The following is a 22,889-nucleotide window of genomic DNA, read 5'->3' on the forward strand; positions in this document are numbered from 1 at the left end:
GTTGGGGAGGAAGTGGGGGCGGTCAGAGAGCATTCTGGGTCGTTGGGTTGGCACAAAGTGACTGGTTGAAATCCAGCGAGTCAACTACTTCTTGCGAAGGAGACTTGCCAGAGTTGAGTGGTCATGCACTCATCCTCCCCAGATTCCCCGGAGGAAAGCAGAGATGTAAACAGAGCAATGACACCTGGAGGTCACAGTGGGGAGAAAGCCATCTGCATAACTGCGGTCCTCCCTCTGTGTGACACGTGTAGGTACCGATAACCAGAGTAAAGGAGATTCGGGATAGAAGTTGCAATACAAAGAGTTGAGAGTCATTGTACTAAAGCAAAGTGCTGATCCAGAGAGTATTTCCACAAAGAAGCCTTACACGGATCATGGAAAGTGACGTAACAAGCACTCGGACAGAGTACCAAGGCCATGAAATCATGAAAGGGAGCTAAACACCAAAACCATGCACTGGGTGTCAGGGAGGGAGATGACTGGAACTGTCTGGACAAGCACCACAGTATTTTTCTTCCAGATGATGTCATTTAGTTAGAACAAGGACTTACACGACCAACGACTCAATTTCCATTTTTCATGATTAACTGGCTTCTCCTGTTGTGTCTGGTGTTTGGATTTCTGCTGCTCAGGAGATCCACATCTACTTGTTCAACCTTAAACGCTTCAAAATTATTAACCTGAAGGGCTATTTTCTTAATTCCTCTAAATCTTGATTGGAAGCAAATGTACCACCCATTTCTGCAGCATGGAATTGATAAGGTCGTAAGGTCGCTGCATGCTTTTGACCCTATATATTTATTTTGCCCCTATTGGTGACAATATCCGGCATGTCATTGTAAAACTTGATTTTATTAGATGTCCTTAAATTTCTCTTAAGATAAAATGTAGAACTCTTACTACTACTTATTCCTTAAGACTTTCCTTTATATTCTTCTGATGGATTTTTCTCTTCCACTGTTACCTTAAAAGAAATTAAGCATTATTTCAATTTTGTGAAGCTTCTTATTGTAGGCAACATGTTTGTAAGATACAAATTAGTATTAAGATGTTGTTAGACTAATTCTGTGCTACAGTTTTCTGAAAAATGTAAAACTAACTATTAGAAAGTGTAATTTATATATTACACAAACTAGAAAGTTGGTATGGCATCAAGCAAGTTTTGGAGGTAGCTGGGCTGGCTCTAATCCTTTCTATCCCTTCTAGCTGTGTGACCTTGAACAAATTACTTGACATCTCTGTGAGTTGACTTCTACATCTATGAAATGGGGGTATTAATAGTACCTGACTTCAGGGTTGTTAGAGGGTTAATTTGTGATGTGTGTACCTGACCCATAATTAGTGTGTTATTTTTCTTTATCATCGTCATCATTTACTCCATTTTCATAACAGTTGAACAGGACTTATTTTTCCAGGGGCCTAGTGCAGTCTTTTATACCTGATTGGCTCTTAACAAATGAACAAATCTGAACTTTTGAATTAGAATGATCGTGAGCTAAAACAGAAAGTGATTTAAAGATCCTTTCCTTTGAGGGGTAGGATATATCTCAAGTGCTAGAGCATGTGCTTAGCATGCACAAGGTCCTAGGTTCAATACCCAGTTCCCCTCTAAAATTAAATAGGTAAGTAAATAAACCAAATTACCTCCCCTCACCTAAAAGTAAATAACAAAAATAAAATAAATTTAAAAAAATCCATTCCTTGACTTTGTGAGCCTTTTGTGTTTAATGATAGTCACAGAGCTTCTGGAATTTTCCGTTTAGTTTCCACTCATGGCCTCATACACGCAATGAGAAAGGTTGGGTAATAGAGGGAGACGCTGGGCAGGGCAATCATTTGACCTACATTCCTTCACTCTTTAATAAAAAGGCTTTATTCGCAGTCTTGAGTAACAGCAAACATTCCATCTCCTCCGGCATGCCTTCTTGCTGAGGTAACAGATGCGAGCCAAGCCCGTGGAGGGCACTCAGGCACACGTGTGCTGCCCAGGCTGCTCTCCTGGAAAAAGCAGACCAGGTGCCACCCCACGGCGCAGCACCGGGGAAGCAGGCTCGGGTCCGCTGACTCTGAACCCTCACCCTGGGCCAGTGACTTAGCCTCTCTGAGGCTCAGCTTTCTCACCCTCGAGATCATGAAAATGGAGGGTTACAGACAGCATGGCGCGAAACCTGGCACAGAAGAAAACATATTTATCCAGTGGAAGTCTCACTACCTCCTCTGTGCCAGCCTCTCCTTAAGCCAGGTGCCAGGGACACAGGTGACCAAAGTCACAAGACCAACTGCCTGACAGTGTTAACTGGCCAGCAGACAGACCGTCCTACAGAGGGGCACAGTAAGCACAGTAAGCCCAGTGAGGGAATAAAGGGCGGCGGTGAGAGCGCATGAAGACGGAGGCTGGGACCTGATGGGTGAGTTAGGGGGTTGCCCCCCAGCCTGATGGAGAGGGGAGGAGGGTGTGCGGGAGAGCGCTGGGCACAGAGAAGGTCAGTAAGGCTGGCCAGGGCAGGACGGATCGGCTGGGGCCTCATTAAAAAGTTTAGACTTTAGGCAGATCTATAGAGGAAGGAAGTATATTGATCATTGCCTAAATTTGAGGGTGGGAGGAATGGGAGTGACCACTAATGGGTTTCCTTTGAGGTTGATGAAAACATTCTACACCTAGGTTGCAGTGATAGTTGTACATCTCTGTGAATGTGCTAAAAACCATTCATTGTTCACTGTATGTGAGAAATTTGTATGGTATGTGAATTCTATCTTAATAACGTTGTTTCTAAAAATGAAAAAAATTGGACTTTATCCGAAAAATAATGAGAAACCTATAGCAGGATTTTAAGCAAAGAAGTGATACCATAGATTTGGATTCTAGAAAGACAACTCAAGGTAGAGATTGGAGCTACCCTGAGGCCTGGAGTCTAACTCAGCTGAGAGGTGTTGGAGGTCTTCTAGATGAGAGACAGCGGAGGCCTGGTCTGGCAAAGAGGAGGCTTCCAGGGAGAACAAAGTGGAGCTTTCATTCATTCACTTATCCCACACGTATTAATTCAGCATCTATTATGTGCCACGTACTGTTCTAACCGCCTAGGCTACTGTAGTGAACAAAGGCTCACGGAGTTCCACTCAGCATATAACACAAATGAATACAAATGAAACACATGTAACACTCTGATTTTATGACCAAGTTGATGCCCCCTTCCCCGATCCCACTTTGAGAAGGGGAGGTCAAGCAGACTTGAGCAGGTGTGTCTCAGGCCAACCTCCTGGTGCCCAGGGTCAGGGCACATCTCAGACCACGAGAATGGCACACCTGTCCCAACAGCCAGTCTCTTGTTCTCCTCCAGGAGCCCCTCTTGCAGCTGTCCCTCAGTCCCTAACAGATACAGAAAAGGGGCCAGTTCAAAGCTTCTCAAAGCCAGGGTCGCAAACTCAAAAGCCTTCAGGGGTGGAGTATCATTACTGGCTTTATGTTACACAGATGGTGTCCGGTGCTAGAAGGTGAACTTTGCAATGAGTCTGCTGGGTCTGAGGAACACAGCCCTCCGTAGTCATTGCTGCCACGAGGCTACATGGCAGCGGTTCTTACGTGTGGCCTTCAATGACTGGTGGGCCTTGGGGAGCCCAGTGACAGAAGGAGAATGGAACATGCCAGAACTTTCTTTTGTTGCCCCAGGCCCATGACCTGCAGCTGCATGGTCTTCCTTTGCACACAAGGCAGAGGTGTGTATGTGCAAACCCAGATACCTTCAATCATATGTGCAAATTCCTATGTCTTCAGTACGGGCCGGGCCAGTCTCTAACTAAGGGAGGCCCCCCACTGGTGCAGAGAGAGTAGACTTAACCTAAGGGGACAGAGATAGGGTTGTGCATTGTGCACGGCCACCTGGGTGCTGAAATGCACATCATGGGATTTTTATGTGAAAATTCCCCTTTATTTTTAAGTCCATTTTTAAATCCATTTTTTAAAGCATTTTAAGTTTGTAATCACTTGTGGGCTGGGTTCTCCCTTTATCTTTTCCACAGCTGCCCTGCAAAACCCTCTATTTCTGGCATCTACTTTTCTTCGCTTTTCATTCCCCCACTGAGTCCTTTAGTCCCTCAGGATGTCCGATAGTAGTAACTCAAAATTGGTCAAAATGTTGTTGCATTTATACAAAGCTATATACAAAGGTAAGTTTGTGTACACAAGGATTTTATATAGGAAAGACTTGTCAGCTGGGGACAGTGGCTGGTACAACAAGTAAGTTACAGTTGTAAATGTTTTTCTAAGGGGTGAAATTTCTGAATTCTAGTCAACTTACAAACACATATTGTAGAACACAAACATTTATAAAGAAAGAAAGTACATGCAGATGTATTAAGTATATATTAACACGTAGTACATATGAGTACATAATATACTTTTTTTATGAATTGTCAGATACTTTTTCCTGAATCAAATGATGAGGACTACTTAAAGTTAAAAAGAAAGAAAATCAAAATATTCTGCATGGATATTTTGTTTTCACTTTTATGGTAAGCAGTTAGGTAAACAGGTGCCTCTACTCTGGCATTATATAGCTTTAGATTACTTTTTAAATGAAATACAAGTTTTTAGGAAGGAGCGTATGTTTTGTACCTCATTTTTGACTGAAATCTTTTTCTTTCTAAAAATCAAGGTATTTTTCCTAAAAGAACTAATCAATTTGATCAATACTACTATAGTTGTATGTATCTTACAATTTTATAAATTTCTTTTAATACACAGTATCCTTATAATCACTTTCTCATTTTTTATTTACATCCTTAAAAACATCTCTAGGAGGTAGAAAAAACAGATTTCACTGAAATAATGAAAATAAAAGATTTGATGCAGTGCCTGACACTTGATAATCACAAAACATGCCAACAATTGTTATTGTTACAATTAATAGTATCACCGTTGTTCTTATAAATCTGACTGGCATTTTTTTTTTAATTGAAGTACAGTTGGTTACAGTGTGTCAATTTCTGGTATACAGCACAAGGTCCCAGTCATGCATTTTCATGTTCTTTTTCATTAAAGATTATTACAAGATATTCAATATAGTTCCCTGTGCTATATAGAAAAAACTTTTTTTAAAATCTATTTTTATATATAGTGGTTAACATTTGCAAATCTCAAACTCCCAAATTTATCCCTTCCCAGCCCCCTTTCCCTGGTAACCATAAGATTATTTACTATGTCTTCGAATCTATTTCTGTTTTGTAGAGGAGTTCATAGTATCTTTTCTTTTTTTTAGATTCCACATATGAGTGATATCATATGGTATTTTTCTTTCTCTTTCTGGCTTATTTCACTTAGAATGACAATCTCTAGGTCATTCTATGTTGCTGCAAATGGCATTATTTTATTCTTTTTTATGGCTGAGTAGTATTCCACTGTTTAAATATGCCACAACTTCTTTATCCAGTCATCTGTCGATGGACATTTAGGTTGCTTCCATGTCTTGGCTATTGTATATAGCACTGCTATGAACATTGGGGTTCATGTATCTTTTCGAATCAGAGTTCCCTCCAGATATATACCCAGAAGTGGGATTGCTGGATCATAGGGTAAGTCTATTTTTAGACTTTTGAGGAATGTACATACTGTTTTCCGTAATGGCTGCACCAAGCTACATTCGCATCAGCAGTGTTGGAGCATTCCCTTTTCTCCACACCCTCTCTAGCATTTATCATTCATGGACTTTTTCTTTTCTCTTTTTTTTAATTGAAGTACAATCAGTTACAATATGTCAATTTCTGGTATAGAGCACAGTGTCCCAGTCATGTATATACATACGTATGTTCTTTTTCATATCCTCATTCATGGACTTTTGAATGATGACCATTCTGATTGGTATAAGATGATACCTTATTGTAGTTTAGATTTGCATTTCTCTGATAATTAGTGATCTTGAACATTTTTTCGTGTGCCTATTGGCTATTTGTATGTCTTCATTGGAAAGTTGCTTGTTTAGGTCTTCTGCCCATTTTTGGATTGGGTTGTTTGGTTTTTTTGTTGTTATTGTTGTTATTAAGTTTTATGAGCTGTTTATATATTCTGGAAATTAAGCCTTTGTCAGTTATATCATTTGCAAATATTTTCTCACATTCTGTAGGTTGTCATTTTGTTTTGCTTATGGTTTCCTTTGCTGTGCAAAAGCTTATAAGTTTAATTAGGTTCCATTTGTTTATTTTTGCTCTTATTTTTATTGCCTGGGTAGACTGCCCTAAGAGAACATTGCTAAGATTTATGTCAAAATGTTTTCTTCTAGGAGGTTTATCAGGTCTTGTCTTATATTTAACCTTTAAGCCATTTTGAGTTTATTTTTGTGTATGGTGTGAGGGAGTGTTCTAACTTCAGTGATTTACATGCAGGTGTCCAGTTTTCCCCACACCATTTGCTGAAGAGACTGTCTTTTCTCTGTTGTATGTTCTTGCCTCCTTTGCTGATTGACAGTTGAAGAAACTGAGTCTTAAGTAACAAGTCCCAAGAGGGTTATAGACACAGTTCTACTGACCTAAACTCCATAGACTTTCATTTATAACAAATAAAAAACTAAAGAACAAACAAAAAGAAGCCTTTGTTATTACAGTACCATTTATATGCTTGGCACATTGCACATATTAGCTCATTTGATTTTTTTTTTTTTTTTTTTTGCAAATACTGTACGAGATTTCAATTTATAGTTAAAGAAACTGGAGCTAATAAGGGGTTAAATCACTTACCAATGTCACAAGTTAAGTGGCAAATCCAGAAAGTGCTCCTATGTCTGAAGCCAAGACCCCTGACCATCTTCTGGAGCCCACTGTCTCCTACTACATTGTGTCTAATTGATGCTTAGAGAAGTAACAAGTATTTTATTTTTAACTGATAGTAAGCATTTGAGAGCTTTTTGTCACCAAGAAAATAGTCTTCATTTCATAAAATTGTCAGCTAAAGTAGGAGAAAGCAGTCATCTTGAATAGATAGGGTTTTCTGTAAAATAAACAAGAAGGTTTTGTTCTTGGTTTAAAATAAAAATCTCTATTTCTTTCCATGTCTGGGAGGTGACCTTTCTGATGTTACACCGTGGATAGAATTCATTCTGTGGGATGTGAGTGGGATTTGGGGAGTATGGTGGAAATGACTGATGAATCTATACCCATTTGTAAGCAGCCTGTCTAGTTAAAAACAATACCATTTTGATATCACAGATGAATGGAGAAAATATAAACAATGGTTATAGGAAAATATCTGTTCAGGTTAAGTTTAGCAATGAGTGACCAAAAAACACCCAAAATGCCAGTACCTCAAATCAGGTAGATTTTTATTTCCCGTGCATATAAAAGAAGTGTGGGTGTCAGAATCTAAGGAGGTTCAAGGTGACTGAAGGTTATTTTCTGTTTTGCTGCTCCGTCATCCAGTTCATGGCTTTCTGCCTCCTGGTCCAGCTGGCTGCTTAAGCACTTACTATCATGTTGTAATCTGGCCAGTGGAAAAGAGGAAGGGCACATGTCCCTTCCTTTAAGGACACTTTCCAGAAGTCACATATGACACCTTTGCTTAGATCCATTTAGCCAGAATGTAGTCACATGGTTGTGAAGTCACACACATGGTTGTGAAATCACACACTTGGTTGCAAGGGAGGCTGGAAGATGTAGTCTTATCCTGGGCGTGGGGGAGTCGGGGGTATGCTATCAATAAGGAAGAGAGAGAACAGGTATTGGGGAGACTAGTAAAGTGTGCCACAGAAAGGATGGCAAGGCGATATAGAGAAAAACTGACTCCGATCCAGCCTCTAGGCTAGAATACATTATGTTCCTTTTGCCTTAGGACAGGAATTCTGGGGCAGATGTGCAGGTGTGGGTCTTAAACTTTTACTCTTTGAGTGAATGATAGAAATCTATTTAGGAGCCCATGTCTTTAAAAAAAAATCAAAGATGACAATAATCTTTTTTTAGTAGTTGTTCCTTTGCACACTGCTTCACCACAAATAAGACCTGCCTGAGGAATTACATCATTGATGAATCACTATCTCCAAACCTGCAGTAACTATCTGAAGCCCTTGACTTGACTTCCATTTCAAAGTCTGTGCTTCCTGATGCAGATACAGACTGTGCCTAAGGGACACGTATTTCCAGGTCCTTGACAACTGCTCTCATCAGTACACGTACACTCAGGGAATCTTATCTTGGATGGGAAGTAAATACAGTCGTTCCTCTATATGCACTGGGAATTGGTACCGCGGCAGATGCAGACCCCGTGGATGCAGAGAGCCAATGTGAATACACTGGGCAGAATGTTTAGGGAGCTGGCTGCTTTTCTGCTTTTTTGTCAGAGAGCCATCTTCTCTCAAGGAATATTGAAACAGTAATCCTAGCAACTATTCTTTTAGTGCCAAACCCATTACATGTTACTACATTTAAACTTCAGAGCAACTCTGAAAGGTAGGCTTTATTCATTCTCAGTTTACAGACATAGCGGCTCAAATGTCTTTGTGATGTGTCATGTCACATAACTAGGAAGGGGCATTACTGAGATTTGAACTTGGGTTTGATGGACGCCAAAATCTATATGCTTTATCACCGTAGCCTCTCACCTTTAAAAAAAAATGCAAGGAAGAACAAGGACCCCTTTGATGTTTCTTTTTGAATAACATTCTAAGGAAAGCAGGGAGGTAGGGTCAAATTTTCCTGATCCCTGGAGTTGTGTTAGGGCTCCCTCAGCCCTTTCAGTGGAACTGTAGGATATGCCCCTGTTTCAGAACTGTGAGATGCAGACTGCTTAGCCCTGAGCAGGTGAGGAAGTCAGTAGCAAAGACCTGGAGCTCTGTTCTGTCCCCAGTTTTTTGCTTTTCAGACGCCTGCTTTCACCACTGTGTTCTTTTTTTCTTCATCTTATAGCTGTCTGTCCACACCTGGTGGTTGTCAGATGACTGTCTATACTGCAGGGCTTTGGGTTCCTTCATCCTCATCCAAGGAGAGAGAGACTTACAGAAGCTCTCCCAGAAGATCTTGGAAACTACTTTCCCTGTCATCCTCAGCAAATTTCTTCTCAATCTCTGTTGGCCTGCATAGGGTCACATGTTTATTCCTGAACCAGAACTGTGGAGTGGGGGTGGGGTAATGCAAATTAACTTAGGCGGAGCCACAAATCCAGCTCCCAGATCCACTTCCCCCAGCACCTGGACTTTGGAAGGGCAGCTGAGGGTAGCCAAATAAAAGTTAACGTTGTTACTTAAAGACTAGGAGGGGGGTTCAGGAAAGCATCCACAGCGTCTCTCCCTGTTGTGAGAATCAGCCCCTACCCACCCCTACCTAGCAGCACCCCAGGAACTGGGGCTCTTGGCTTGATTCACCACTTTTGGAAGGCTGCTGACCCCTAGTGTTTGGAGTAGTACATTGGAGGGAGAATCCAGAGATTTGGGTTAATCTTTGAAATGAGAATCACAGTAGCTGTGCCACCCTTTCGCACACACTGAAGAGTGTGAGCAAAATGAAACTTCTAGAAGTGCCTTAATGAATATGTGAGTTTAGTTAGAAACCTTCCAAAGACCCTTCGAGACCCTGTACACAGGCCTTCCCTGACCTGGCCGAGCAGCACCCTCAGACCACTCTCTGTAACCCTTGTCACGCCTGTAAATAGTAATCCAAGGCAGGTCTCCCTCGAGAGATGACAGCTGTGCTCTCTGAGGGCGGATCTGGTTCCAGAGCACCCAGCAGCGATGCTTGGTGAACACTTGTGTGAGGAAACGAAGAACTCAGATGTCGCTCGGCCCTCCTGTCCCCTTCCCTAGCCACTACTTTCACTTTTCAAAATCCGATAGATCAGCCTAATTGTACTCACAATAACAAGGATAGATAGATAGATAGATAGATAGATAGATAGATAGATAGATAAATAAATAAATAAATAAATAAATAAATAAATAAATAAATAAAGCAACCAATTGTGTTTGGAATATGTACATGTAAGTGTGAAAATATTCCAACAACCCAAAACACATACTTTGTGATGTGGAACGGCCACTGCCTGGTAGCATGGCAGAGAAGGCACTGATGTACAGGGTAACTTCTGTGTGCCTCGGCAAGGACCCCTGCTGTGAGCGCTCCGCCGAGCTGTAGGGGAAGCTGTGTTCAATGGGGCGCCCTTCTTTGGTCTGTGCATTTGGGGTAACAGGACTTTTCTTGTGTGCCATGCTTTGGGGTAAGGGCGGAGAGGAAAGGCAACAGGGTGGTAGTTACAATATAGGATGGCTCTCAAGAAAACAGAGTAAGGTTTTGGTTTTGTTTTCCTTCTAATTGACTTCTAACTCAAGGGTAAATATGGCAGCTCTCTGGATGAGAGAAATTTTGCACAAACCTGTGAGTAGAAATGAATTGTCACTGTCGGTGGAGGGCACCTAAGGACAGCCAGGATTTCTCAATCTGAGGTCGGTCAGGGAGAGCGTTCTGGGACGTGGTGGCAGCCACAGCTGGAGAAGCCCAGCAGCTGTTGGGTTTTGGCAGCCAGCTGCTGCACACCAAAGGGAGCTGTGCTGGTTCAGTTTAGGGCTCCCTCCTGATACGTGGCCTGCAAGATCTCCTCCGGGAGCGGAGTCACACACCATCTTTCTCTTCCTCTTTTCACAGGGAGAAGCAAAATGGGAAAATGGGTCATGGGAATGGGAAAAAAATTAAGTCACTGATACAGAGTGACTGGAAAAACCAAACTATATCATTGTGTCCTGAAGTATTCTATCAGTTTTGCTAGCCTGCTCTTATCTTTTAATTAAGTAAAAGAAATGCTGGGGACTGGATAGAGTGCCTGCTTAGCATGCATGAGGTCCTGGGTTCAATCCCCAGTGCCTCCATGTAAAAAAAAAAAATAGGGAAATGCTGTTTTTGTCAAGACTATCATCATTAATACAATTTGGTATTTTGGAGAGAATGCAAATACATACTAAATATTCTAGTGTTAAGCTGACAAATTTTACAATTCTGCTTTGGATTCATTCTTCTCTTTTGAGATGTGTAGTGTTCTTACAGAAATACAAATTTTGTTCAGTCAGTGCTTAAGTGACTTTTAAAAAGCCACTAAAGCTGCAAACTGATCCCATTCAGCCAGTTTGAACAGCCTCCTATTTTAAGCTGTATTTGTGCTTCAGGGAGAAGGTGACGGATGAGGGTCCGTGTTGCTGTTGTCAAACTGATGTGTGAATAAAGGGCAGGGAACAGATGACCTGGGGTTCGTGCCAGCAGACCCACCTGCACACCTGCTTTCACGAGCACCTTTTTTTTTTTTAATGTGCTAAGTACATAAATGTAGTTGGTGTGTTTTTCTAAGTGCTCTCTCTGATTCTGTAGAAGCCACATTCCTAATCCTATTAGGAAGGGTACAACGCTTTAGGTATAAAAATAGAAGTATTTTTAGAAATTTGTTCTCCACAGGTGAACTTTTATCTTTAGTGTGTTTTCTTTGGTTTTGCTTTTTGGGTTTTTTTTTCTGTGTCTGTGTGTGTGTGTTTTGTTTAGGTTTTTTTGCTCTCTGCTCCCATTATAATTGTGTGTGTGTGTGTTGAATAGATGATATCTCATTAGGAATTCTCTTGAGATAAATTTTCAGCCTGAGAAATATGGGGAAACCATGGCTGAAGAACTCTGAGACAGCTGTTTAACTTTGGCAAGAAAAAGACTGAGACTTACTCTTCTGTGCTGAGCGCACGTGAGGCCCTGTTGTGCACCGTACGGCAGCGTGACCTGCGGAGGGGGGAGGCTTATACACCTGCCGCCTTAGCAAGTCCTCCCGGTGGCCCTGTGAAGCAGGAATTATCATTGTGCTTGTACAGGTGAAGAAATTGAGGCTTAGATGAGTTCCGGGATTTGCCTAGGGCAGAGAGACTAAAGGATGTGGCCAAGTTTTGAATCCAAACATTTCCAGTCTCGAGGATCCTATTCCTTCTACTAGTCCAAGTGGCTCAGCTCTCATGTTTTTGTCTTAGAAATAAAAGTAGGAATAACAATGAATATTTGTCAGCTGTAGGGTTTCCCAGCAGAGTAACAGGCAGCTTCTCTGGAACCCTTGTGTTTTCACTGAGGACTTGATTGCTTTTGTTTGATTTGATTTGGATAAGAAACCAGTAAAAAGTGGACTTGGGATCACCTGGATCACCCCTTTACAGCTGAGTACCACTCTATTATGTAAGCAGTGCTGGCTCTATTTGTCTTCCCATGGACCCCAACAAGTAATTTCTCCACCCGAGAGATGGTTAGCTTCTTTCCCCAGTATCCACGCTTCCTTCCTTCCTTACTGACAGGACCCTGGTTTGACAATACTCCTACGTTTCCCAGCCTTCCTTGAAATTAAGAATGTTCCCGTGACACTGTTCTAGCCAATAATATGTGAGAGTTACTGGGTGCGGCTTCCCAGAAAGGTCCTTAAAGGTGGCTGACACGGCAGGCCTTTTACAGTCTGTTCTTTTCCCTCTTCTAGCTTGGATGGAGGTCAGGTTATGACCAGCAGGGCAAGAACACATGTTAGGGACAGCTGAAGGTGGGGAACGTCTGGGTCTCTAATGACTACAGACAACACCATAACAGCTCTGCACTTGGCTGTCTACAGACACCTCCTTAAATGGGAACAATAGCGCCCAAATTTTTAAAGTAGCTTTATTGAGATACAACTTACATCCCATAAAATTTACCTGTTTTGAGTGTACAATTCAATGATTTTTTAGTAAATTTTCAAAGTTGTGCAAACATCACCACAGTCCAAATTTAGAAAATTTCCGTCTCCCTCAAAAGATTCTGCCTGCCCATTGACAGTCAATTCCCAGTCCCTCTCCCAGCCCCAGGCAACTACCCATCTGCTTCCTGTCCCTGTATGTTTTCCTTTTCTGGACATTTCATATAAATAATATCATATAAAATGTAATCTTTTGCATCTAACTTCTTTTGTTTAACTTTTTGTTTTGCTTTTGTTTTTGAGGTTCACACATTACTTACAATAAAAGGGATCATTTATTTAAAAAAAAATCCGTGCTGTAGCATGTATCAGTAGTTCATCTCTTCTTATTGCTGAATAATATATTGCTGAATAGTATTCCGTTGTATGGCTGTCCCGTTTTGTTTATGCACTCACCAGTTGATGGACATGTGATTTTTTCCCACTCCTTTGATGTAATGAATAATGCTGCTGTGAACACATATATGTCTTTGTGTGACATATGTTTTCATTTCTGTTGGGCAGATACTTAGGAATGGAATTGCACAATCGTATGGTAAATTTATGTTTAATGTTATTTTGTTTTTTTTTTTTTAAGAAACAGCCAGACATTTTCAAAGTGTTTATACCGTCTTACATTCCCATTGGCAGTTGGGGATTCCAGTTTTCCCACATCCTCACCAGTAATTATTTCATCTTTTTGACCCTACCCATCCCAGTGGACATGAAGTGGCATCTCGCTGTTGTTGTTTGCACTCTAATCCTAGGCTTACTCAACACAATCCTTTTACTTTACACAACAAAGTACAAACACACCGGCATTATCTTAAATGCTACAAGGTTACAAATTCAAAGCAGAAAATGTATAGTACTGACTTAACAATAAAAGCCAAAAAAGCAATGTACACATTGCCAAGGTAACCTGCAACACCACCGTGATCATTGCTGCTTTAATTTGCATTTCCCTGATGACTCATGATGCTGCACATCTTTTCATGTGCCCCTTAGTCCATTTCTAAATTGGTTTGTCTTATTGGCTTATAAGAGATCTTTATATATTCTGGATATAAATCCTTTATCAGAAATAATATTTGTACATATTTTCTCCCAGGCACTTGCTCATCTTTTTATTTTATTATTGGTAAGTTTTTAAGCACAAAAGGTTTAATTTTGATGAAGTTTTTTTTTCTGTTTTTTTCTTTTATGGATCATGCTTTTGGTGTTGTGTTTAAGAACTCTGTCTACCAAAACCACAAAAGATCTTTATATTTTCTCCCAGAAGTTTTATAGTTTTAGCCCCTGTCTTAGTCTATGATCAATTTTGAGTTTATGTTTATATATGATGTGAAATAAATATAAAAATTAATCTTTTTGCAGGCAGATGTTCAGTTATTCCAGCTCCATTTGTTGAAAAGACTATCTTTTTCCCTACTGAATTACCTTGGCACATTGTCAAAAACAGATGGATTATAAATGCAGGGTTTATTTCTGGATTCTCAGTTCTGTTCCATTTCTCACCATGTCCATCCTTATGGCAATACCACACTATCTTGATTAACGTACCTTTATAGTATTAAGTTTGGAAATTGGGAAGTGTAAGTTCTCCAACGTTGTTGTTTTTTCAGGTTACTTTGGCTTTTCTGGGTCCTTTGCTTTTTCATATAAATTTTTAGATCAGCTTGTCAATTTCTGCCAAGAGCCCATTGGAATTTTGATATCAATTGTATTGAATCTATAGATCAATTTGACATCTTCTGACCCGTAAATATAGAATGTCTCTTCCATTTACTTAGGTCTTTAATTTCTCTTACAATATTTTGTGTTTTTCACTGAGTAAGTCTTATACTTCTTCTGTTCATTAATTTTTAAAGTCGCTGTTTCATGGACTTTCTCCTGCTAAATTGAAATCCTGGTGCATGTTCTAATGGGCAGATAATATAGAAAATTAAAGGAATAGGAGTGGACTTAACATACATAAATGATGTTTTTATATGAAGGCCAAATGATGTGGTGCATTGTATAAATGACAGGTTTCACAGTGGATAAAATGAGGCGAGTGTTGAGAAACTGGAATTACTGCATGGCATACAAAGTATAGGCATCTCCAACCCAAATGAACCTTCATCTTACAGTTCGTAGCATACATATAAAAGCCAATAAAGCAACATCGTCTGTCACAATAATTCAGTATTTGTTCTTTGAAATTGATTGTATATCATTTTGTTTATATTTGTGTATGAATTTGTATTTTATGTGTTATCAGCATAAAGAATTGATACCATCTAGTTTTACATTATTGGCCTAATTTTTTTTTCCCCTTTAACAGGTGTCTCCTACTCAACATTGGAAAACACTTGTTCTAGTTTATTAGTTTACAAAGCATTTTTAGTTCACCATCTTAGTGTTCTGAGAGCAACCCTGGAGCTTGGGTAAGATAAGGATTTTTATTATTCCCACATTATAAATGATGAGACTAAGATTCACAGAAATTAAGTGATACATGTAACTTTACACATCTGTAAGTGGCAATTCTGGGATTTAAAGCTAAGATTTCAGGCTCCAAATCTTTTACTCTTTTTGCTACATATGTCATGGATTATTGATCACTTTCTTAAACCCTGCTAAGGATACAAAGAAATATAGAATCTGGGGAGAAATTTGCAATCTAGGCAGGGAGATAAAACCCATGAAACATGCTAAAAAGCAAGTTAGTGTAACAGAGCCCACAGCCCAGACACTAAGCTCTGTTGGCATCTACAGAATGCAGGCAAGTCCGTGGACCTGCGTTACTGATTAGGAAGCGTGATGTGATCGACCTGGAGGATACTTACTGTCAGGCAGCCCAGATCCGTGTCACTGCCCACCCCCCTTCGGAAGTGAAGCGCCCACTGCCCCCAGCTGCTGGGAGTGTTGGCAGCTGACAGTTCTCATCTGAGACCCTCTTTGAGGATGGCCCAAGGTCATACCACCTTCTTAGCGGCAGCCAACATCCAGTGTCTGGTTGCCGCTGGGACCCAATTCTCCTAGCATGGGTCAACTCTCAAGGGCCAGCCCAGCTCCGAGCTCCCTCACAGAATCAGCGAAGCCTTTGCTGTAGCCGCATCAGAATTCAGCCTCTCCTGCCCACGTTGCTGCCTTTGTTCCCTCACAGGTGCACATCCCCAGAGCTTTCCTCAGTAAAGTTCCTGCTGGTGATCTTCACCTCAGAGTCGCTTCCTGGGGAATTGACCTGCATCAAATGACCTCTGAGGTTTCCAGGCAGCAGAAACAATGTGAACAAGGATATGGCATAATGTAGCAGAATGAAAGGGAGCTGATGGCGGAGGACTTTGAAGGACAGGCTGAAGTATCAGCCTTGATAGAGAACACTCCAGAAAGCTTGGCTGGCCCACCTGCTGTAGCTATTGCCCCGTGAGAACACTGGAGCCCACCCTGACATCCCCTTTGTAAAGAGAATTTGTAACCCAGATATATCTGCCCTGACCTTTAACATTTACTGCCCCATCCGTCCGTGATCCTGTGACTCAGGCCCTGAAGCTGGAGAGGGAGGATCTGAATTTAGGATCTCCCTTGCCAACTTTATTCCTGTATGACTTTAGAGCTTTTGTTCCTCATTTGTAAAATGGATATACTGTACAGCACAGGGAACTATATTCAGTATCTTGTGGTAACCTATAATGAAAAGAATCTGAAAAGGAATGTACATATGTATATATGTATGACTGAAACATTATGCTGTACACCAGAAATTGACACAATAAATTGAAAATTGACTGTACTTCATAAAAAAAAAAAAGGAGAGAAGAAATGGATATGCTGTGAGGATTGAAATATTCCTAATTTCATGGGCATTTCATTGGTGTCATGTAACAGGAGGCTTCCCCGGCCACAATAACTGGATGATACTAAGCTAAGCTCAATTAAATGGATTTCTTTACTGTAGGATTTCTCAGTCTTTAATATGCTGCTGTGCCTTGTGATCTCAAGGAGGGAGGTGTAATCCAAATCATCGTACCTTAACTCATCAGGAAGAACTTTCCCCTCCCAACACCTTCCAGGGAGCATCTAATAGGCTGTGTCCTGCTGAAGTCATATTGAGAAACCCTGACCCACAACATAGCAAACAGTTATAAAATGTTAAGCTGGATTCTGTTGATCACCATGGTCTGCCCTGCCTTGACATGAAACTAAGGAATCTTTCAGAAATTTGTTAAGATGTCCCGGTGACTCTGGTACTCAAGATCATTGTGGTCTTGCTTATTTAAATTTGGTAAGGTATAATTCCCTTCAAAGATACCTCCAAATTATGACGTGCATCTTTTAAAGAATGATACTCTCTCAAGCCTTTAGATTTGGGGGGATTGTGGGTTTCCAGTGCATGCACTGTCCACTGGGCTGGCAGTGGCCACCACGTTGTGCTGAAACACACGATGGCTGCCTTGTGGGGACAGAGCAATGTGTTGAGAAGGATGCTGAAGCTGTGTCTAGGCTGTGTGAGCAGGGGTGCTCTGCTGGATTAGTGATGTCCATTAACCCAGCATTTGCTACCTTTATTTTAGACCATAGTAAAATTTAATTTATACATTACTTTTTCAAGACAGTGAGAGAATAAATAAATTGTATATAAACTATCTCAAGTGCAGCATGTTCAAAACTAACTCATCATCATCTTCTCCTCTAACTTCAGTCTATGCCGTACCTTTCATCTCAGATCGTGGCAGTGGCCTCCACCAACATACACATGATTCCCCCAGGTCTTCATTTCCTGTAACCAATCAGCCACCGAATCTTGCCAGTTTTACCTTCTATATGTGTCTCAAAGCTTTCCCCTCCTCATTGCAGCTACCGCCCCAACCCTGCAAATGCTCTTAACTCTCACCCCAGCCTCTACAGCTTCTCCCTGCTGGCGTCCCTGCTTCAGCCCTGTACCCTTCAAATCCTTCCCCCAATCTACCCGTCTACCTGTTCTACTTCTTCTCACATCTTTTAATGACTTCTTCAGGGTAAAGCCTAATGTCCTAAATTTGGCACTGAGGCCTCCCATGTCTGGGTCTCACTTATCTGTGGTCTCATTTCATGCTGCTCTCTTACATTCTAGTTAAAACCAGCCTGCTGACCTGCCTGATCCACACTGTTTCTAGCTTCCGTGCCTTTGCTTTTGCTACACCCCTGCCTGAAATGTTTTCTCTTCCCTGTTCACTATGTCCTTTTTTTTTTTTGCCCAGTTAATTCCTACTCATCGTTGAAACTTAGCTCAGCCACCCCCAGCTCCAAAAAGCCTTTCATGACCACACTTCCTCTAGACTTGGTTAGGTGCCCTCATCTGTGATGTATTATGTATACATAGTGTGTAATGCACAGTAATTGTCTATGTGTGTGTGTGCACCCGGAGGGCAGGGCTGTGTCTTATTTCCTGTTTCTTGCACCTGTTAACATGGCTGCTTTGTCTTAAGCATTCAATAGGTATTTGTGGACCAAGTGAAGGAATTAAATCTACGATGAAGTAAACTAAGCTGTCGGCTGCCATGGACATCAAGAATATAACCCATCCTCGGGGTAAAAAAAAAAATACCTTTTTGCAGGTTATGAAAATTTGCTCTGCAGGGCTGGTGAGATCTGAGAGGGAAAAGCAAGCAGCGGGTTTCACCAGTGGGAACAGCAGAGTCTAATACTTTAAGTGTCACGTAAAGCAGTGTGGACACTGAATTGCATCTGGTTTCCAGGGAAACAAAGTCACTGTGAGAAGTGCTTAGCCGGGTTTAAAGTAATTTTCCGACTTTTGTGTGGCTGTTTCAGTGTTGGCCCATATCTGTATCTCTGTGGCTGACTTTTTGAAAATGCCTACAATTCGGCCCATTTTCTTCATGGATTACTATTAAAAAGAAAACCTTCGTACTACTGATTAGATCAGATTTAAGTTAACCCATGTGACCCTATGGTGAATTACCAAGTGGATTAAAACTTCCTTTCAACTAAAGCTTTTTTAATGACAACAGAGGAGGAATTGAGCGTAACCTGTCACCTCCTGGTGAAACTCCTCATTGTACTTTTGTTACTGTATTTTCACTATGGGCAGGACGGCTGCCAGTCACAGCCTCCAGGCTTAGGTTCTGAATGGCCTCAGGAGTGCAGACTTCCAGATTCTCACTAGTGCCCTCACTGTTTTGATTTTCCTTTTTATACTCGCACACCCACAATATGCCACAGTCCAGGAAGCCGAATTTAAAATAAACTCACAACCCCCTCACACTCACCTGATGGTGAGACCTTCAGCAACTGTGGTCAGCTGAAGCCTAAACACACACCTGAAACTCAGACACCCACTCAGTGGTCAGCAGCAAAAGAGGGCTTACAGGGTCGGTGTGTGTCACACTCAAGGGGGACAGGAACGCGTCAAGGGGTAGGCTGCAGGGGGGTGGAAGCTTCGCTCGCGCTCCTACGGTGCTGAGTGAAAACCGGCACTTCACACCAAGGCCGTACCTCCAGCGCCCTTATCTCACGGCCCCCAGGCAGAGCCTTGCATCGCATGCTACAGTCCTAGGGATAAAAAGCTGGTGAAAAGCTGTGAACAATAGCGGAGCGTACTTTAAAGTGGGGCCACTAACACTCTGAGATTCAAAACTAAAGTGGGAGAGCGTGTGCCCACGGTGCAGCCCGTCGGTCACTAATTACACCTCCTGAACTTGGTGTCGCCAGCGCCCGTCCCCGCCCATCACCTCCCGTGCATGCCCTCTTCCCCAGGCAGGGGCGGCCTGGGGCCGTGGGCAGGGCGCCATCTGCCAGTCTGCTGGGTCTTTGTGTGTCTGCAGGGCAGCCCGGGGTGGGGGATCACCGCCTCCGCCATCAGCCTCCTCAGAGCCAGGAGCTGTGCCCAGCGCTTGGCATTATAATGTCGTGTGGCCCTCACAACCACACAGCAAGGAGGCGCCAAGGCTCGGAGAAGCCAGGAGACCTGCCCAGGGACACAGGGTGAGCACCAGGTGTGGCTGGCCCAGAGGCCCCGCTCTGGTCTGTGCGAACCTCTAGACCCTTTTCCTTCCTGGCAGCTGAAGCCTTTTTTCACATTAGCAAAATTATAGGTTATAGGTTCTTAATTTAAAAATGAAAGAAGTTTAACTGTGTGGTCCTTGCCTGTCCTTATCTGTCCTTGTTATCTATTGCTTTGTAGCAGCTTACTGCAAATGTAACAGCTTAAAGGAAAAGACGTTCGTTATCTCACAGTCCTCTGGTGGTCCGAAGCCCGGGAGCTGCCTGGCTGGGTGGCTCGGCCTCGGGATCTCTTGTGAGGCTCAGTCGGAACATCCACAGGGGCAGTAGTCACCCAGGGGCTTGACCGGGGCTGGGGAGTCCTCTGCCAAGTGGCGCACTCGCGTGGCTGGAGGCCGGAGACCTCGGTTCCTCGCCACGTGACCCTCTCCATCCGCTGCCTGAGCGTCTTCAGCTGACTTCCCCCAGGGCAAGTGAGTGCAGAGGCAAGAGAGAAAGCCAGTGTGTCTTTTTTGGCCTACTCTGAAGTGGTTGGTGTTTGTTTCTACTTTTTGTTTGTTTGTTCGTTTTCTATTGTAGAAGAAAGTCACTAATTCCTAGGGATTACAACAGGACTCACATCGGAGAGGGCACGAGGCAGAGTAAAACCTGGGGAGGAATCAGAGACTGCAGCCTGGAGGGCGAACTCAGGGTGACTCAGGGGTCTGATGGCAAGAGGGTCCGAGCAGGGTCTGGGAAGAGCAGCCGGGGTCTGGCAGCAGGAGAGGAGCAGCAAGACTCCTCCCATCACAGGCCCTTTGGCAAGAGGGAGGAGGGAAGGAGAACAGCCACCACTTGAGAGAGCTGCAGGGGAGGCAGTGCCTCCGGGCACTGTTACAGCAAGACAGTGAAGGGGGCTCCCTGGAAGGGCTGGGAGAGGGGCTTACAGAGCCTTATAGGAAGGACCCTGGGTGGGTGAGGGATGACCCAGGAGTTGAGGGAGCATCACTAGGAGTGAAAGACCTTGCCGTCGGGCTGATGGTCTCCCTCCAAGGCAGACGGTGAGGGGGACGCTGCTAGTGTTGAGCCAGGGGCGTGGGGAGAGTGCTTGCCCAGAGCACACAGACCCCTGGGGCCTGTGGGCTGACAGCAGGGGGGAGGAGTGGTCCTCAGTGGAGGATGTGGGTCAGGAGAGAAGTCTCCTGCAGGGTCACAGAATACCCCCAGGTGTCCTGTAGTGTCTGCATCTCTTAACCTGCTCTTTCTAAATTTGAGGCAACTAAGCTTAAACCCATCACTGACCCCAGTTAGCTTCTGCGTCTGTAGTGTGGAGTTAATCCTACGCTGCAGCAAGACAGAATAGGGCCAATGTCAGTGCCAGCTCGGGGCCCAGCAGCCGGCATGTGGTGCGTGCTTGTAAAGGTCACTTTCTTCCTCTCCCCTTCAGCAGCCTCTTCAATTTCATTTCCTCTCCTACTGAGGGAGGTTGTGTCTTTCCATTGATATTTGCGTGCCAAAATTGAAAATGCTTTTTTCTGTGCATCTGAGAACCTGCTCCATTCTCAGACGAAACGACTGTATGTCTTGTCTCCTCTTCTCCCCCGCCTGCCACCCCAGACAGATGTCATGGGCGTGTGGCCTCTGACCTTAGCACAGGGCCCTGAGCTTCAAAGGGTGCAGCTCTTAGCTTCGTGCTCTGCTGTTGCCACCCTGAAATTCTTAATTTTTGAACAAAGAGTCCCCATTTTCAGTTTTCTCGGGACCCAGTGGAATATGTAACTGGCCCTGTGCTTATTCCAACCTCTACAGGAACAAAGCCCAGGTGAAAATGACCATGCAGGAGTCAGGTCATTGGATTTCTCATCCCGTCCCTGTGTCATCATTCCAGTAATGAAGGGTAATTTGAAAATAATGAAAACACCTTAACCATGTCATTTGTAAATAAGAAAACATTGAGTGCATCTGAAACCTTATAAATTCCCAATGTTTAATCATGTATTTTTTTCAACATTAAGAACTAGCATCAAAAAAATTTTAAAAGAACCAGCATCACTTTCAGAAAGATTCTTCATTTATTGTCACTACCCTGTGTTAATACATTGAAAAGCTGAAAGTTATTCTTCACTCCAAGTGAAGCGTGACTGAATTATTATCATGCCAAACAGAGTCCTTCCCTGGGAACATCTCTTACCTGCTTGTAGGAACTCTCTTGTTTTTTACAGGCGATCCACACTTCCTGTAGTGTGTGCATCCTACATCCTAGAGCAGTAGCCGTGGGGTAAGGAAAGAGACCACAGGGGCGGGCAGGGTGGGTTTGCGTGCCATCATTCCTTAGATGGCATACCTGCCTCGTTCTCTCACTGCCTAGGAAACGCAGAGTCACACGGATCCAGGCATCCACCCCGGATTACAGTGACTGCTGAAGGGAGAGCCTGCTCAGGTTTTCTCAGCTCAGCAGTACCAGACCTGTCCTCTCTGCAGCCTTTGACCCAGACTCACCAATAATTTATCACCAAGGCAAGGCAAGCAAGTACCCGGAGTCCTGAAACTTCAGTTGTTCCTTTACTGTCAATGACAGTGCTGTAACATGGAATAGTAAGGATTTTCTACAGAGAGAGCTTTTGGATTAGAGAGACTCAGATCACATCCGGCATTTGGAAAACCACAGTCTTAATTGTAGGTTATTGCTTGTTTTTAAGCTGTCATTTTTGTTTGTTTTCCTCTAAGAAAGCAAATGTGCTAAGTTTTCTTTCTTGGGCGTTTTTTTTTTTTTCTCTCCAGCCTAGACCTCCATGGTAGGCAGGCAAATTTTAAAATATCAGTGTTTCACAAACCCAGTTCACCTTCCTACTGGTTATTTTGCATTCAGTTCTTTTGATTACAAAACTAGTTGGGACACTTTATCACTCCTTAATTATAAGAATTCTGACTTTGTACACTTATCAATAGCCCCCCCTTTTTTTGTTTGGATGCATAAGTCTAATCTTGAATTCAACTGGGGGCGCTAGTCTAGTGGATGCACTTTGATATGTGTTAAGCTTGCATGGAGAGCTGCAAATGATTATTTTTGCCCTCAGGTCCAGCTGGCACAGTCAGTGCTGTCCCTGAGGCAGATCTGCCAGGTGAAGGGCCCTTCTGAGCCTGCCAAAGCCACAGTTCACAGTGAGGAGGGAAGTGCAGCCAGATGGCCTCACCCGGCTTAGCTCACAAGCTGGCCGTCAGCCCCTGAGCTGGCCAGGTG

The 22,889-nt window shown here is 42.9% G+C and overlaps 1 protein-coding gene and 1 long non-coding RNA gene across 6 annotated transcripts in view; both read left to right on the plus strand.

Moving 5' to 3' along the window:
* Positions 1-22,889, plus strand: part of SCHIP1 (schwannomin interacting protein 1) — a 141,067-nt gene that overhangs the window by 53,168 nt on the left and 65,010 nt on the right. The window lies entirely within an intron of this gene.
* LOC135322658 (uncharacterized) lies at positions 1,060-17,644 on the plus strand. Its single transcript, XR_010383363.1, has 3 exons — positions 1,060-2,408; positions 15,009-15,111; positions 15,834-17,644. It is a non-coding gene; the product is annotated as an uncharacterized LOC135322658 (long non-coding RNA).

Source organism: Camelus dromedarius, chromosome 2 (assembly GCF_036321535.1).
Source record: "Camelus dromedarius isolate mCamDro1 chromosome 2, mCamDro1.pat, whole genome shotgun sequence".
Classification (NCBI taxonomy): domain Eukaryota; kingdom Metazoa; phylum Chordata; class Mammalia; order Artiodactyla; family Camelidae; genus Camelus; species Camelus dromedarius.